This window comes from Papaver somniferum, chromosome 10 (genome assembly GCF_003573695.1).
Source record: "Papaver somniferum cultivar HN1 chromosome 10, ASM357369v1, whole genome shotgun sequence".
Classification (NCBI taxonomy): domain Eukaryota; kingdom Viridiplantae; phylum Streptophyta; class Magnoliopsida; order Ranunculales; family Papaveraceae; genus Papaver; species Papaver somniferum.
The window spans coordinates 17,044,664-17,050,277 of record NC_039367.1 but is presented as its reverse complement, the minus strand read 5'-3'; the positions used below and the strand labels follow the sequence as shown (position 1 = coordinate 17,050,277).

Here is a 5,614-nt window from a genome sequence, read left to right as displayed (position 1 = left end):
GTCTATCAATAGACGATCACACGAAGTGTATTGGATTTCTCCACTTGTCTAATATAATTATTCACGTGTTAGGCCAGTTCGGACTAACCCTATTTCAAGAGGACACTGTGTTGAAATATTCCTTGAGTGATTGTTGCTCCAAGAGGTTTATACAAGGTAGAGATTGAATAGGTTGTGATCAAATAAAAAGATTGTGGTGTATTTTGGTACCCTCGTCTTTTCAAGTCTTACAAACTGAGATAATTGTTATATGCTTGAAGCCGTATTGCATGTATTCGTACACGTAAATGAGTAGCTATATATCGACTTACAGATTTGTGCGATACACATATTCGTATGCACACCATGGGAAAATGTGTGGGTTTCGTGATTCGGATAGGTATCTATATTCGCAAACCATTTTGGAGATGTGGTAAGGGAACCGGATTTAAGTATCAAACCGGTATGCGAACCAATACAGTTCTATGTTCTAAAACTAGTTTAAGTACCCAAACCGATACGCAAAATGAAAAGATTTTGTGAACTCCAAAAACAAAAAGTCTTAAGGTTTACAAACCGGTTCATAAATTGGAAAAGTTCTGTCAACTCTAGAACTCAGTTGTGCACCAAAATTTTTACAAAACGGTACGTGAACTGAAAAAATTTATGTTGACTTCGGAACTGGTTTTTCTTAAAAGTTTGCAAACCGGTCAGTGAACTGAAAAAGTTCTATCACTACACCAAATTCTGGGATTAGAAGCAGAATTAAGCCGTTACTAAAACGGGTTGTAACGGCTCGTGCCTGTTTCAAAAAGGGGTGTTACATTTTTTTGTAATGGCAATAGGGCCGTTACGAATTTTGGGTTGTAACGGCGTTTATAACAGGATGAGCCGTTACTAAGTGGCAAGTCGAACGACCTTGAGCCGTTACAAAATTTTTGTAACCTGAAACTCGTAAAACCTTTTAGCCGTTACTAATTTTTTTGTAACAGCAAAAAAATTTACTGCCAGTCAATATTGACCAGGTGAAAATTAGTCAATACTGACTAATTTTGACCAGGGCCATATTGACCGGCAGTACATTTTCTGCTTGAAAAACGCCAGAATTCCAACAACCTGCCTACCGATTTCATTCATCACAGTCACATCACATTCATACCACAGTCACATCACATTCAGTCAATTCATATGGCTTTCAATCAAAAAATAAGAAAAATTCTTCTAAGTTACCAAAATTCTTGTAAGTATCAAATTCTAAGTTAAAAAACTTGCTGAGTTCATAGAAAATTCCTACATTGTAACTTATAAAACTTACAACATAGAAAAGCAACAATCATAGATGCCAGTCAGTTCAAAGATAGTTCATAAGCCAAGGGACTTCCATGCCGAAGGATATTCAAACCCTTTCTTGATAGAAGGTATTCCACCAAACCTGCAATCAAGATATGTGAATTATATGAGGCAAAGCAAAGTCTATCGGTACTATAAATAAGATGTTACCAAGAAATACATAACCTCAATAAAAAGTAAACATGTCAGTAGTGTCAATCCACTCCCAAAAGAGTATATATTTAAGTATGATGTAATCATAAAGGACTTACGAGCTGATATTCTCAGTGTCACCATCGATCCCAGATTTATCCCACATGTCAGATTAGTGTTATGCTTCACTCCATTGATGTTGTAATTCGATGACCCACTATCAGGAACCTGAAAATACAAAGCACCAGTTAGCCTCTAGTTCATTATATAAAAAACACCACAAGGAAAACATCTACCATACAAATCAGTTCAAGACACTTTGCAACCTACCTATTATATTTTTAAGAAGTGAATCAAGTTTCACTGACTTCAAAAACATGATACAGTCACTAATAAGTATAGTATATGTGCAGCTAGCCAGTACCCCGAGATTCATGTTATTGTGTGCCAAACCATTTAAAGAGGCACTCAGCTTTAACTCTAAGCATCTGCCACACACCTAACTTATAAGACTTTGGAAGTTTTAGGTCAACGTTGACTTTGAAACAGACAAGAGTATTATGGGGTTGGGGACATAAAAAGAAAACACCCAATACTCTTTAACTCATGTCAACGAGAACCTCAGGTGATTACCAAGATGTTGTTCAGTATTAAGGGACCATGTTCAACTATCAAGAGACTGACCTTTTTCTTAGCATCTTGGAATAATGCACGAACATGGAGAGCACCACCTATCAAGGGTACTTGCATAATACTCCCACTCCCTGCGACAAGCAGCAATCATGTCAACACTTCTGTTAATATTGTCTTGGTAACGGTTAACAACACCAATCCAAGGGAACTGTAGTTGATATCATTTTCCTTCTAATATCCGGTGAACCCCAAGAATGTCAATCAAGAAATTACCCTGTCAACCAATCCAAGAACTTTAAATTCTTAAGAAATACCCTGAATCATACTTGGAAGTTGCAACATCTCTTCCACCTCGTAATTTGAATACTAATAAAAGCCAAAACATCTCTATGACCGTAGGATATGTTTGAGATTATAATGAAGAACTGCAAGGCAGTAAGAAACTTACATCAACAGTGTCAGTACCCTTATCCATGAGATCTATCTTTGTCAAAGACCCCTAAACTGATCTCTCCTGGAAAATGCAAACATGAAATACTATGAATAAGGAACTGAGTCGTAGGACTATACCTTCTCAATAAATGAGCAAACCATGTTCTCAATATTCACGTTGATTCTATCAGATTATAAATAAAACCATCTACAGAGCCGGTTTTACCAGTCAATTCCATATTAAGAAAATAAGTTGAATCATAATATATCATGAATTACAGCAAGAGAACTAGGAGCATCGATCTACAATTCAAACCTGACGAAAAGGTAAATGATTCAATGCAACATACCAGTGACAACTCTTGTCAACCCAAGTGTACTAGTGTCCCTTACCATACCAATGTTTGAGAATATAACATATTAGTTTGTCACAACAAACTAGCAATCTAGCATCCCCTAATACACATCACATGCCATAACCCAGTAATATAATTCATTCAGTAAAAAGAAAGTAAAACTCACCTTTCAATAACTGATACTAAATTTGTTGGGTGATATTTGTCTTTCAGCCTATATCCAAAACCAAATTCAGTCAGAATATACAAAAGATGAAATAAGCACAAACAGCTGCGGTCAAAATGAACAAAATGCGTTTACCACTCGTCATCCTTGTGTGCATCAAAGAAAGTACGTTTCTGTGTAGAAATGTACACTGATCTGTATTCCTGATACCTAAACAATCAAAAGTAGATTTTACTCCATCGTAAATAAATGCATAAATAAAGCAAATCAATTTATGTATCAGTCTGCGACTTCCCCTAATAAACCTGCGCTCAGCTTCAGCCGGCAGTATGTCATCTTCAAGCTCTTGAATAAATTGCTTATACGACATTAAGCCTTCCCTGCAACAATTTACAAATAGATCATTTACCTAATAGAAACATATTTGAGAAGCCAAATCGAAAGCATCATGTAAACCAAGACAAATCAAGACAAACACATGACGTAAGAAAAGAACCAAACCAAGCTATGTATAAATTTTTTTAAAGTGCCATGGTGCAAGTCAAAGGATCAAGGTTATGTATATAATTAGCTATACATCTAGACATCCTCACATCAGGAGACGGTGATGCATAAAAACATACCAAATGCAAAGTAGTCCTGCAAAGGACCAAATATTTCGTTGTTCTCCCTCAGTTAATATGCCTAAAGGATAAACATCCAAACAAGAGAGGTACAGGTTGCAAATTGTTATGCTAAGCTGAAAATGGTTTATTACCAAAGACATAACCTCAATTAGTTTGAACTAGTATCTTCCACAATCATCTATTTTTCCAGAACAGTAGTGATGACCATTAAGTTCATAACTAATGGCTGGAAATGTGCATCCCACTACTAAGAAAAGGTTCCAACTGAATATGTTCCTGATTTACAATTATTCCTTCTAACTGAAGAGTACATCCTCATAAACATATACCATGATAGATTCTCAAAGAACTATTCAGCGAAGAGAAAAAAAAGAAGTAAATCAAAAATTGAGAAGGTGATATGTATTTTGCAAAAGTTTGAACCACTTAACGTGGAAATATCTTATAAAGGACGATAAGGAAACCAAACGAAGCCCGTGACCAGCTCTGTAATTCAAAAATGTGGGTGAAATTCACACATGAAACAAGGCAATCAGAACTTCTAATTGATCTAGACAACAGAGACTCGAGAGCCAACAACAACTTGTTTGTCAGTTTATTGTCAGTCAACGACAACTTCTTAGTAGCTATCTCCAACAAAAAGTGAGTAAGAACTGAATTTAACTTTCACTACCAGCAAACTTCTCTTTCTGCTAATCTCAGTATCACTCAATCAAGCCCCTTCCAAATGCATCATCCACACAAAACTGACCACTCCCTCTACTTCTTAACCTGAACTGCAAACAACCATAGCTCAAACATTCTATCTTCAACTACCAATCAATCATAAAAACAAACAAAAAACCCAAAAATATCAAAATTACCTTAGAAGTAGTTAGAACATCACCCTCAGCACTACCAGAAGCAATCCAGAGCCAATCCCAACCCCTTGTAGCTTCTCAGTTAACTTATCAACTTCATTCCCATCTGCATCTGAATAAAATGCCCTAAATCAGAAACCCAAATCTCATAATCGATTGAACAAGAAACCCTAAAACAAAGACCGAAATCTAGTTGAAAATGAATCAAAATCAAAACCAAAAATAGATACCTAAATTAAACAAAGTAGAACAGATGCTTTCTCACGATTAGCTGAGAGTGAAGATCAGTTTTTCCAAGTGCGAACTCCGACGAACAAACTAAAATCGAATCATAATACAGACTGAAACCCTAAAATCGATTTATAAATCCCTATAAATCCTATCATAGATGATGAAGAAACTGAATCGAAACTGATTCATCAAACTCGATCCAGTTTTATCGGCTGAGAGGAAGAGAAGATAGGCTGAGAACAGAAGAGAGAAAAAAAGAAACGAAAAATGAAATTCTCGATCTGGTTTCAGTAAGGTAAACAGAAATCACGCATGTGAATCGCACATGCATGGGGGAAATATCCTCTAGTGTTACTCCTCTTGGGTGGAAACACAATGGTACGCGTGTAAATAGCACACTCATAGACTCCAGGTGTTACGACCCAGGTGTGACGAAGCGTATGGCTAGCACGCCTATAAAAATATTCGTAACGGCTGGCCTCTGTTACGAATTTAGTAACGGCCGATGCCTGTTACGAACTTTTCGTAACAGTCATTTGCAACGGAAGTTTTGTAACGGTTACAAAGCCGTTACAAATTGTTGTTACTAATCCGGGAATTTGGTGTAGTGTATCAACTCCGGAACTGGTTTTGCTCAAAAGTTTGCAAACCGGTCCGCGTACTGTGACTCAACCGATTCACGAACGACTTATATACTTGTACCTTGTACATTTACAAACTATATCGATTGTGTCAAAATGCGATTAAATTATTTCTATGAGATGATTTGCATTTGATCAATTCTCTAATAATACTAGACTCATTTGATCACATGATTGTGATTCAAGATTAATGTATTTGTGTTCATGG

General features: G+C 36.4%; 1 long non-coding RNA gene across 1 annotated transcript; it reads right to left on the bottom strand.

Moving 5' to 3' along the window:
- Nucleotides 1-1,153: 1,153 nt before the first annotated feature.
- On the bottom strand, nucleotides 1,154-5,004 carry LOC113316880. The gene is made up of 10 exons (XR_003343057.1): nucleotides 4,765-5,004; nucleotides 4,538-4,646; nucleotides 4,348-4,450; nucleotides 3,354-3,428; nucleotides 3,184-3,258; nucleotides 3,049-3,096; nucleotides 2,543-2,608; nucleotides 2,146-2,225; nucleotides 1,581-1,689; nucleotides 1,154-1,411 (listed from the first exon to the last, which is right to left on the bottom strand). It is a non-coding gene; the product is annotated as an uncharacterized LOC113316880 (long non-coding RNA).
- Nucleotides 5,005-5,614: the final 610 nt, after the last annotated feature.